The 12,778-nt window shown below is 59.5% G+C and overlaps 1 protein-coding gene across 3 annotated transcripts in view; it reads left to right on the top strand.

The window, feature by feature from the left end:
- The window catches only part of COPG2 (coatomer protein complex subunit gamma 2), a 144,612-nt gene that overhangs the window by 108,697 nt on the left and 23,137 nt on the right, over positions 1-12,778 (top strand). The window lies entirely within an intron of this gene.

Here is a 12,778-nt window from a genome sequence, read left to right on the forward strand (position 1 = left end):
GTGTAACCTTTCCTGTTCCATTCAGATCGTTTCACACTCCTCTGACACATTCGTGGGGAACCCTTCCTGACTCTCTGCCTTCATCCCTTCACCACAGTGCTGATACGTTTAGCCTCGCCCTGGGCTGCCACCCCTCCCTACCCCAGCCTCCCTCTGCACAGAGCCCTGGGCCTGCTGCCGCCCTCCTCCTCCCCTCCCTCCTAGCAGCCACCTCTCCCCAGACGCTCTCCAGCACTGACCTCTCCCACCCACTCTGGCCTTTCCATGAGTGTGGACGTCCCCTCTGGTGCTCTCTGCCCGCGTACATACAACCCCTCTTCCTTTCAGTCTGCACTTGCATCTCTGGGCTTCATATCTCAAGCATCCTGAGCTCTGGGACCACCAAGTTGGCAATTCACTCTTGAACCATTAACAGCAATTCCAACACAACGCCATCATTCAGGTGCCTTGTCGCCTACATCCATTTGCTCGCTGTCTGCCTGGTCCTGGGTCCTTTTCCTCCAAGTCTGACAGTCTGGACTCTGATGCTCCCTCAGACCCGGGGGCTCATGTGCTCACCCTTCTCCACTGCGCCACTGCCTCTAGCAGCCCATCCTGCGCTGGCCTCTTCCCACCTCTCCCACGTCCTCACTCGCCGGACCTATGCTGTGCTCTTCCTCCTGCAGGGGCTTCCTCATGCCCTTTGCCCACTCCTGGGGCAGGTTCTCCACACCCACTCTCTCCTAGCTCCCTGCCGTCCCTCTGGGCACAGTGTGTTCCCGGATCCTCTCAACAAGCCTCCTCTCCTCTCCTGGCTGCCGGGCGCCGTCTCCCGCGGTTCCTCACTCTCTGGCCTATCGGACAGAGGTGGACCTCTCCTCCACCACCCTCTCTCAGTTGTCCGAGGTAGCTCACCTGACCTCCCACATCCTGGGCCCGGTTTCTAGGTCTCTCCTGGTTTCTCCAGGTCACACACAGCAACACTTCCGCTACTCTCTGTGACCCCTCCAGCCGGCCTGAGTTGTCTCCTCTGCTGTGTGCACCCTTCTCAGTCTCCCATCCGCTGCTCAAACCAGTTCAGCCGTCTCTGCCTCAGACACATTGTCGCACACTGTCTGTCCACATGTCCAGCCTCCAAAGCTCCTATCCTCCCAGCTCCCCCCAGTGTAACCTTTCCTGTTCCATTCAGATCGTTTCACACTCCTCTGACACATTCGTGGGGAACCCTTCCTGACTCTCTGCCTTCATCCCTTCACCACAGTGCTGATACGTTTAGCCTCGCCCTGGGCTGCCACCCCTCCCTACCCCAGCCTCCCTCTGCACAGAGCCCTGGGCCTGCTGCCGCCCTCCTCCTCCCCTCCCTCCTAGCAGCCACCTCTCCCCAGACGCTCTCCAGCACTGACCTCTCCCACCCACTCTGGCCTTTCCATGAGTGTGGACGTCCCCTCTGGTGCTCTCTGCCCGCGTACATACAACCCCTCTTCCTTTCAGTCTGCACTTGCATCTCTGGGCTTCATATCTCAAGCATCCTGAGCTCTGGGACCACCAAGTTGGCAATTCACTCTTGAACCATTAACAGCAATTCCAACACAACGCCATCATTCAGGTGCCTTGTCGCCTACATCCATTTGCTCGCTGTCTGCCTGGTCCTGGGTCCTTTTCCTCCAAGTCTGACAGTCTGGACTCTGATGCTCCCTCAGACCCGGGGGCTCATGTGCTCACCCTTCTCCACTGCGCCACTGCCTCTAGCAGCCCATCCTGCGCTGGCCTCTTCCCACCTCTCCCACGTCCTCACTCGCCGGACCTATGCTGTGCTCTTCCTCCTGCAGGGGCTTCCTCATGCCCTTTGCCCACTCCTGGGGGCAGGTTCTCCACACCCACTCTCTCCTAGCTCCCTGCCGTCCCTCTGGGCACAGTGTGTTCCCGGATCCTCTCAACAAGCCTCCTCTCCTCTCCTGGCTGCCGGGCGCCGTCTCCCGCGGTTCCTCACTCTCTGGCCTATCGGACAGAGGTGGACCTCTCCTCCACCACCCTCTCTCAGTTGTCCGAGGTAGCTCACCTGACCTCCCACATCCTGGGCCCGGTTTCTAGGTCTCTCCTGGTTTCTCCAGGTCACACACAGCAACACTTCCGCTACTCTCTGTGACCCCTCCAGCCGGCCTGAGTTGTCTCCTCTGCTGTGTGCACCCTTCTCAGTCTCCCATCCGCTGCTCAAACCAGTTCAGCCGTCTCTGCCTCAGACACATTGTCGCACACTGTCTGTCCACATGTCCAGCCTCCAAAGCTCCTATCCTCCCAGCTCCCCCCAGTGTAACCTTTCCTGTTCCATTCAGATCGTTTCACACTCCTCTGACACATTCGTGGGGAACCCTTCCTGACTCTCTGCCTTCATCCCTTCACCACAGTGCTGATACGTTTAGCCTCGCCCTGGGCTGCCACCCCTCCCTACCCCAGCCTCCCTCTGCACAGAGCCCTGGGCCTGCTGCCGCCCTCCTCCTCCCCTCCCTCCTAGCAGCCACCTCTCCCCAGACGCTCTCCAGCACTGACCTCTCCCACCCACTCTGGCCTTTCCATGAGTGTGGACGTCCCCTCTGGTGCTCTCTGCCCGCGTACATACAACCCCTCTTCCTTTCAGTCTGCACTTGCATCTCTGGGCTTCATATCTCAAGCATCCTGAGCTCTGGGACCACCAAGTTGGCAATTCACTCTTGAACCATTAACAGCAATTCCAACACAACGCCATCATTCAGGTGCCTTGTCGCCTACATCCATTTGCTCGCTGTCTGCCTGGTCCTGGGTCCTTTTCCTCCAAGTCTGACAGTCTGGACTCTGATGCTCCCTCAGACCCGGGGGCTCATGTGCTCACCCTTCTCCACTGCGCCACTGCCTCTAGCAGCCCATCCTGCGCTGGCCTCTTCCCACCTCTCCCACGTCCTCACTCGCCGGACCTATGCTGTGCTCTTCCTCCTGCAGGGGCTTCCTCATGCCCTTTGCCCACTCCTGGGGGCAGGTTCTCCACACCCACTCTCTCCTAGCTCCCTGCCGTCCCTCTGGGCACAGTGTGTTCCCGGATCCTCTCAACAAGCCTCCTCTCCTCTCCTGGCTGCCGGGCGCCGTCTCCCGCGGTTCCTCACTCTCTGGCCTATCGGACAGAGGTGGACCTCTCCTCCACCACCCTCTCTCAGTTGTCCGAGGTAGCTCACCTGACCTCCCACATCCTGGGCCCGGTTTCTAGGTCTCTCCTGGTTTCTCCAGGTCACACACAGCAACACTTCCGCTACTCTCTGTGACCCCTCCAGCCGGCCTGAGTTGTCTCCTCTGCTGTGTGCACCCTTCTCAGTCTCCCATCCGCTGCTCAAACCAGTTCAGCCGTCTCTGCCTCAGACACATTGTCGCACACTGTCTGTCCACATGTCCAGCCTCCAAAGCTCCTATCCTCCCAGCTCCCCCCAGTGTAACCTTTCCTGTTCCATTCAGATCGTTTCACACTCCTCTGACACATTCGTGGGGAACCCTTCCTGACTCTCTGCCTTCATCCCTTCACCACAGTGCTGATACGTTTAGCCTCGCCCTGGGCTGCCACCCCTCCCTACCCCAGCCTCCCTCTGCACAGAGCCCTGGGCCTGCTGCCGCCCTCCTCCTCCCCTCCCTCCTAGCAGCCACCTCTCCCCAGACGCTCTCCAGCACTGACCTCTCCCACCCACTCTGGCCTTTCCATGAGTGTGGACGTCCCCTCTGGTGCTCTCTGCCCGCGTACATACAACCCCTCTTCCTTTCAGTCTGCACTTGCATCTCTGGGCTTCATATCTCAAGCATCCTGAGCTCTGGGACCACCAAGTTGGCAATTCACTCTTGAACCATTAACAGCAATTCCAACACAACGCCATCATTCAGGTGCCTTGTCGCCTACATCCATTTGCTCGCTGTCTGCCTGGTCCTGGGTCCTTTTCCTCCAAGTCTGACAGTCTGGACTCTGATGCTCCCTCAGACCCGGGGGCTCATGTGCTCACCCTTCTCCACTGCGCCACTGCCTCTAGCAGCCCATCCTGCGCTGGCCTCTTCCCACCTCTCCCACGTCCTCACTCGCCGGACCTATGCTGTGCTCTTCCTCCTGCAGGGGCTTCCTCATGCCCTTTGCCCACTCCTGGGGGCAGGTTCTCCACACCCACTCTCTCCTAGCTCCCTGCCGTCCCTCTGGGCACAGTGTGTTCCCGGATCCTCTCAACAAGCCTCCTCTCCTCTCCTGGCTGCCGGGCGCCGTCTCCCGCGGTTCCTCACTCTCTGGCCTATCGGACAGAGGTGGACCTCTCCTCCACCACCCTCTCTCAGTTGTCCGAGGTAGCTCACCTGACCTCCCACATCCTGGGCCCGGTTTCTAGGTCTCTCCTGGTTTCTCCAGGTCACACACAGCAACACTTCCGCTACTCTCTGTGACCCCTCCAGCCGGCCTGAGTTGTCTCCTCTGCTGTGTGCACCCTTCTCAGTCTCCCATCCGCTGCTCAAACCAGTTCAGCCGTCTCTGCCTCAGACACATTGTCGCACACTGTCTGTCCACATGTCCAGCCTCCAAAGCTCCTATCCTCCCAGCTCCCCCCAGTGTAACCTTTCCTGTTCCATTCAGATCGTTTCACACTCCTCTGACACATTCGTGGGGAACCGTTCCTGACTCTCTGCCTTCATCCCTTCACCACAGTGCTGATACGTTTAGCCTCGCCCTGGGCTGCCACCCCTCCCTACCCCAGCCTCCCTCTGCACAGAGCCCTGGGCCTGCTGCCGCCCTCCTCCTCCCCTCCCTCCTAGCAGCCACCTCTCCCCAGACGCTCTCCAGCACTGACCTCTCCCACCCACTCTGGCCTTTCCATGAGTGTGGACGTCCCCTCTGGTGCTCTCTGCCCGCGTACATACAACCCCTCTTCCTTTCAGTCTGCACTTGCATCTCTGGGCTTCATATCTCAAGCATCCTGAGCTCTGGGACCACCAAGTTGGCAATTCACTCTTGAACCATTAACAGCAATTCCAACACAAACCATCATTCAGGTGCCTTGTCGCCTACATCCATTTGCTCGCTGTCTGCCTGGTCCTGGGTCCTTTTCCTCCAAGTCTGACAGTCTGGACTCTGATGCTCCCTCAGACCCGGGGGCTCATGTGCTCACCCTTCTCCACTGCGCCACTGCCTCTAGCAGCCCATCCTGCGCTGGCCTCTTCCCACCTCTCCCACGTCCTCACTCGCCGGACCTATGCTGTGCTCTTCCTCCTGCAGGGGCTTCCTCATGCCCTTTGCCCACTCCTGGGGGCAGGTTCTCCACACCCACTCTCTCCTAGCTCCCTGCCGTCCCTCTGGGCACAGTGTGTTCCCGGATCCTCTCAACAAGCCTCCTCTCCTCTCCTGGCTGCCGGGCGCCGTCTCCCGCGGTTCCTCACTCTCTGGCCTATCGGACAGAGGTGGACCTCTCCTCCACCACCCTCTCTCAGTTGTCCGAGGTAGCTCACCTGACCTCCCACATCCTGGGCCCGGTTTCTAGGTCTCTCCTGGTTTCTCCAGGTCACACACAGCAACACTTCCGCTACTCTCTGTGACCCCTCCAGCCGGCCTGAGTTGTCTCCTCTGCTGTGTGCACCCTTCTCAGTCTCCCATCCGCTGCTCAAACCAGTTCAGCCGTCTCTGCCTCAGACACATTGTCGCACACTGTCTGTCCACATGTCCAGCCTCCAAAGCTCCTATCCTCCCAGCTCCCCCCAGTGTAACCTTTCCTGTTCCATTCAGATCGTTTCACACTCCTCTGACACATTCGTGGGGAACCCTTCCTGACTCTCTGCCTTCATCCCTTCACCACAGTGCTGATACGTTTAGCCTCGCCCTGGGCTGCCACCCCTCCCTACCCCAGCCTCCCTCTGCACAGAGCCCTGGGCCTGCTGCCGCCCTCCTCCTCCCCTCCCTCCTAGCAGCCACCTCTCCCCAGACGCTCTCCAGCACTGACCTCTCCCACCCACTCTGGCCTTTCCATGAGTGTGGACGTCCCCTCTGGTGCTCTCTGCCCGCGTACATACAACCCCTCTTCCTTTCAGTCTGCACTTGCATCTCTGGGCTTCATATCTCAAGCATCCTGAGCTCTGGGACCACCAAGTTGGCAATTCACTCTTGAACCATTAACAGCAATTCCAACACAACACCATCATTCAGGTGCCTTGTCGCCTACATCCATTTGCTCGCTGTCTGCCTGGTCCTGGGTCCTTTTCCTCCAAGTCTGACAGTCTGGACTCTGATGCTCCCTCAGACCCGGGGGCTCATGTGCTCACCCTTCTCCACTGCGCCACTGCCTCTAGCAGCCCATCCTGCGCTGGCCTCTTCCCACCTCTCCCACGTCCTCACTCGCCGGACCTATGCTGTGCTCTTCCTCCTGCAGGGGCTTCCTCATGCCCTTTGCCCACTCCTGGGGGCAGGTTCTCCACACCCACTCTCTCCTAGCTCCCTGCCGTCCCTCTGGGCACAGTGTGTTCCCGGATCCTCTCAACAAGCCTCCTCTCCTCTCCTGGCTGCCGGGCGCCGTCTCCCGCGGTTCCTCACTCTCTGGCCTATCGGACAGAGGTGGACCTCTCCTCCACCACCCTCTCTCAGTTGTCCGAGGTAGCTCACCTGACCTCCCACATCCTGGGCCCGGTTTCTAGGTCTCTCCTGGTTTCTCCAGGTCACACACAGCAACACTTCCGCTACTCTCTGTGACCCCTCCAGCCGGCCTGAGTTGTCTCCTCTGCTGTGTGCACCCTTCTCAGTCTCCCATCCGCTGCTCAAACCAGTTCAGCCGTCTCTGCCTCAGACACATTGTCGCACACTGTCTGTCCACATGTCCAGCCTCCAAAGCTCCTATCCTCCCAGCTCCCCCCAGTGTAACCTTTCCTGTTCCATTCAGATCGTTTCACACTCCTCTGACACATTCGTGGGGAACCCTTCCTGACTCTCTGCCTTCATCCCTTCACCACAGTGCTGATACGTTTAGCCTCGCCCTGGGCTGCCACCCCTCCCTACCCCAGCCTCCCTCTGCACAGAGCCCTGGGCCTGCTGCCGCCCTCCTCCTCCCCTCCCTCCTAGCAGCCACCTCTCCCCAGACGCTCTCCAGCACTGACCTCTCCCACCCACTCTGGCCTTTCCATGAGTGTGGACGTCCCCTCTGGTGCTCTCTGCCCGCGTACATACAACCCCTCTTCCTTTCAGTCTGCACTTGCATCTCTGGGCTTCATATCTCAAGCATCCTGAGCTCTGGGACCACCAAGTTGGCAATTCACTCTTGAACCATTAACAGCAATTCCAACACAAACGCCATCATTCAGGTGCCTTGTCGCCTACATCCATTTGCTCGCTGTCTGCCTGGTCCTGGGTCCTTTTCCTCCAAGTCTGACAGTCTGGACTCTGATGCTCCCTCAGACCCGGGGGCTCATGTGCTCACCCTTCTCCACTGCGCCACTGCCTCGAGCAGCCCATCCTGCGCTGGCCTCTTCCCACCTCTCCCACGTCCTCACTCGCCGGACCTATGCTGTGCTCTTCCTCCTGCAGGGGCTTCCTCATGCCCTTTGCCCACTCCTGGGGGCAGGTTCTCCACACCCACTCTCTCCTAGCTCCCTGCCGTCCCTCTGGGCACAGTGTGTTCCCGGATCCTCTCAACAAGCCTCCTCTCCTCTCCTGGCTGCCGGGCGCCGTCTCCCGCGGTTCCTCACTCTCTGGCCTATCGGACAGAGGTGGACCTCTCCTCCACCACCCTCTCTCAGTTGTCCGAGGTAGCTCACCTGACCTCCCACATCCTGGGCCCGGTTTCTAGGTCTCTCCTGGTTTCTCCAGGTCACACACAGCAACACTTCCGCTACTCTCTGTGACCCCTCCAGCCGGCCTGAGTTGTCTCCTCTGCTGTGTGCACCCTTCTCAGTCTCCCATCCGCTGCTCAAACCAGTTCAGCCGTCTCTGCCTCAGACACATTGTCGCACACTGTCTGTCCACATGTCCAGCCTCCAAAGCTCCTATCCTCCCAGCTCCCCCCAGTGTAACCTTTCCTGTTCCATTCAGATCGTTTCACACTCCTCTGACACATTCGTGGGGAACCCTTCCTGACTCTCTGCCTTCATCCCTTCACCACAGTGCTGATACGTTTAGCCTCGCCCTGGGCTGCCACCCCTCCCTACCCCAGCCTCCCTCTGCACTGAGCCCTGGGCCTGCTGCCGCCCTCCTCCTCCCCTCCCTCCTAGCAGCCACCTCTCCCCAGACGCTCTCCAGCACTGACCTCTCCCACCCACTCTGGCCTTTCCATAAGTGTGGACGTCCCCTCTGGTGCTCTCTGCCCGCGTACATACAACCCCTCTTCCTTTCAGTCTGCACTTGCATCTCTGGGCTTCATATCTCAAGCATCCTGAGCTCTGGGACCACCAAGTTGGCAATTCACTCTTGAACCATTAACAGCAATTCCAACACAACACCATCATTCAGGTGCCTTGTCGCCTACATCCATTTGCTCGCTGTCTGCCTGGTCCTGGGTCCTTTTCCTCCAAGTCTGACAGTCTGGACTCTGATGCTCCCTCAGACCCGGGGGCTCATCTGCTCACCCTTCTCCACAGCCCCACTGCCTCTAGCAGGCCATCCTGCGCTGGCCTCTTCCCACTTCTCACTCGCCTGACCTATGCTGTGCTCTTCCTCCTGCGGGGGCTTCCTCATGCCCTTGGCCCACTCTGGGGGCAGGTTCTCCACACCCACTCTCTCCTAGCTCCCTGCCGTCCCTCTGGGCCCAGTGTGTTCCCGGATCCTCTCAACAAGCCTCTCTCCTCTCCTGGCTGCCGGGTCCGTCTCCTGCGGTTCCTCACTCTCTGGCCTATCGGACAGAGGTGGTCCTCTCCTCCACCACCCTCTCTCAGTTGTCCGAGGTAGCTCACCTGACCTCCCACATCCTGGGCCCGGTTTCTAGGTCTCTCCTGGTTTCTCCAGGGCACGCACAGCAACACTTCCGCTACTCTCTGTGACCCCTCCAGCCGGCCTCAGTTGTCTCCTCTGCTGTGTGCACCCTTCTCAGTCTCCCATCCGCTGCTCAACCAGTTCAGCCGTCTCTGCCTCAGACACATTGTCACACACTGTCCTGTCCACATGTCCAGCCTCCAAAGCTCCTATCCTCCCAGCTCCCCCCAGTGTAACCTTTCCTATTCCATTCAGATCGTTTCACACTCCTCTGACACATTCGAGGGGAACCTTCCTGACTCTCTGCCTTCATCCCTTCACCACACTCCTGATACCTTTAGCCTCGCCCTGGGCTGCCACCCCTCCCTACCCCAGCCTCCCTCTGCACTGAGCCCTGGGCCTGCTGCCGCCCTCCTCCTCCCCTCCCTCCTAGCAGCCACCTCTCCCCAGACGCTCTCCTGCACTGACCTCTCCCACCCACTTCGGCCTTTCCATCAGTGTGGACGTCCCCTCTGGTGCTCTCTGCCCGCGTACATACAACCCCTCTTCCTTTCAGTCTGCACTTGCATCTCTGGGCTTCGTATCTCAAGCATCCTGAGCTCTGGGACCACCAAGTTGGCAATTCACTCTTTGAACCATTAACAGCAATTCCAACACAACACCATCATTCAGGTGCCTTGTCGCCTACATCCATTTGCTCGCTGTCTGCCTGGTCCTGGGTCCTTTTCCTCCAAGTCTGACAGTCTGGACTCTGATGCTCCCTCAGACCCGGGGGCTCATCTGCTCACCCTTCTCCACTGCGCCACTGCCTCTAGCAGCCCATCCTGTGCTGGCCTCTTCCCACCTCTCCCACTTCCTCACTCGCCTGACCTGTGCTGTGCTCTTCCTCCTGCAGGGGCTTCCTCATGCCTTTGCCCACTCCTGGGGGCAGGTTCTCCACACCCACTGTCTCCTAGCTCCCTGCCGTCCCTCTGGGCACAGTGTGTTCCCGGATCCTCTCAACAAGCCTCCTCTCCTCTCCTGGCTGCCGGGCGCCGTCTCCCGCGGTTCCTCACTCTCTGGCCTATCGGACAGAGGTGGACCTCTCCTCCACCACCCTCTCTCAGTTGTCCGAGGTAGCTCACCTGACCTCCCACATCCTGGGCCCGGTTTCTAGGTCTCTCCTGGTTTCTCCAGGCACACACAGCAACACTTCCGCTACTCTCTGTGACCCCTCCAGCCGGCCTGAGTTGTCTCCTCTGCTCTGTGCGCCCCTTCTCAGTCTCCCATCCGCTGCTCAACCCAGTTCAGCCGTCTCTGCCTCAGACACATTGTCACACACTGTCCGTCCACATGTCCAGCCTCCAAAGCTCCTATCCTCCCAGCTCCCCCAAGTGTAACCTTTCCTGTTCCATTCAGATCGTTTCACACTCCTCTGACACATTCGTGGGGAACCGTTCCTGACTCTCTGCCTTCATCCCTTCACCACAATACTGATACCTTTAGCCTCGCCCTGGGCTGCCACCCCTCCCTACCCCAGCCTCCCTCTGCACAGAGCCCTGGGCCTGCTGCCGCCCTCCTCCTCCCCTCCCTCCTAGCAGCCACCTCTCCCCAGACGCTCTCCTGCACTGACCTCTCCCACCCACTTCGAGCTTTACATCAGTGTGGACGTCCCTCTGGTGCTCTCTGCCCGCGTACATACAACCCCTCTTCCTTTCAGTCCGCACTTGCATGTCTGGGCTTCGTATCTCAAGCATCCTCAAGCTCTGGGACCACCAAGTTGGCAATTCACTCTTGAACCATTAACAGCAATTCCAACACAACACCATCATTCAGGTGCCTTGTCGCCTACATCCATTTGCTCGCTGTCTGCCTGGTCCTGGGTCCTTTTCCTCCAAGTACTGACAGTCTGGACTCTGATGCTCGCTCAGACCCGGGGGCTCATCTGCTCACCCTTCTCCACTGCGCCACTGCCTCGAGCAGCCCATCCTGTGCTGGCCTCTTCCCACCTCTCCCACTTCCTCACTCGCCTGACCTGTGCTGTGCTCTTCCTCCTGCAGGGGCTTGCCTCATGCCCTTTGCCCACTCTGAGGGGCAGGTTCTCCACACCCACTGCTCTCCTAGCTCCCTGCTGTCCCTCTGGGCACAGTGTGTTCCCAGATCCTCTCAACAAGCCTCCTCTCTCTCCTGGCTGCCGGGTGCCGTGTCTGCGGTTCCTCATTCTCTGGCCTATCGGACAGAGGTGGACCTCTCCTCCACCACCCTCTCTCACTTGTCCGAGGTAGCTCACCTGACCTCCCACATCCTGGGCCCAGTTTCTAGGTCTCTCCTGGTTTCTCCAGGACACACACAGCAACACTTCCGCTACTCTCTGTGACCCCTCCAGCCGGCCTGAGTTGTCTCCTCTGCTCTGTGCGCCCTTCTCAGTCTCCCATCCACTGCTCAACCCAGTTCAACCGTCTCTGCCTCAGACACATTGTCACACACTCTCCGTCCACATGTCCAGCCTCCAAAGCTCCTATCCTCCCAGCTCCCCGCAGTGTAACCTTTCCTGTTCCATTCAGATCGTTTCACACTCCTGTGACACATTCGAGGGGAACCTTCCTGACTCTCTGCCTTCATCCCTTCACCACAATACTGATACCTTTAGCCTCGCCCTGGGCTGCCACCCCTCCCTACCCCAGCCTCCCTCTGCACAGAGCCCTGGCCCTGCTGCCGCCCTCCTCCTCCCCTCCCTCCTAGCAGCCACCTCTCCCCAGACGCTCTCCTGCACTGACGTCTCCCACCCACTTCGGGCATTCCATCAGTGTGGACGTCCCCTCTGGTGCTCTCTGCCCGCGTACATACAAGCCCTCTTCCTTTCAGTCTGCACTTGCATGTCTGGGCTTCGTAGCTCAAGCATCCTCAGCTCTGGGACCACCAAGTTGGCAATTCACTCTTGAACCATTAACAGCAATTCCAACACAACACCATCATTCAGGTGCCTTGTCGCCTACATCCATTGCTCGCTGTCTGCCTGGTCCTGGGTCCTTTTCCTCCAAGTCTGACAGTCTGGACTCTGATGCTCCCTCAGACCCGGGGGCTCATCTGCTCACCCTTCTCCACAGCCCCACTGCCTCTAGCAGCCCATCCTGCGCTGGCCTCTTCCCACTTCTTCACTCGCCTGACCTATGCTGTGCTCTTCCTCCTGCGGGGGCTTCCTCATGCCCTTGGCCCACTCTGAGGGGCAGGTTCTCCACACCCACTCTCTCCTAGCTCCCTGCCGTCCCTCTGGGCCCAGTGTGTTCCCGGATCCTCTCAATAAGTCTCTCCTCCTCTCCTGGCTGCCGGGTCCCTCTCCTGCGGTTCCTCACTCTCTGGCCTATCGGACAGAGGTGGTCCTCTCCTCCACCACCCTCTCTCAGTTGTCCGAGGTAGCTCACCTGACCTCCCACATCCTGGGCCCGGTTTCTAGGTCTCTCCTGGTTTCTCCAGGGCACACACAGCAACACTTCCGCTACTCTCTGTGACCCCTCCAGCCAGCCTCAGTTGTCTCCTCTGCTGTGTGCGCCCTTCTCAGTCTCCCATCCGCTGGTCAACCCAGTTCACCCGTCTCTGGCTCAGACACAGTGTCGCACACTGTCCGTCCACATGTCCAGCCTCCAAAGCTCCTATCCGTCCCAGCTCCCCCCAGTGTAACCTTTCCTGTTCCATTCAGATCGTTTCACACTCCTCTGACACATTCGTGGGGAACCCTTCCTGACTCTCTGCCTTCATCCCTTCACCACAGTGCTGATACGTTTAGCCTCGCCCTGGGCTGCCACCCCTCCCTACCCCAGCCTCCCTCTGCACAGAGCCCTGGGCCTGCTGCCGCCCTCCTCCTCCCCTCCCTCCTAGCAGCCACCTCTCCCC

This window comes from Bos indicus x Bos taurus, chromosome 4 (assembly GCF_003369695.1).
Source record: "Bos indicus x Bos taurus breed Angus x Brahman F1 hybrid chromosome 4, Bos_hybrid_MaternalHap_v2.0, whole genome shotgun sequence".
Lineage (NCBI taxonomy): Eukaryota > Metazoa > Chordata > Mammalia > Artiodactyla > Bovidae > Bos > Bos indicus x Bos taurus.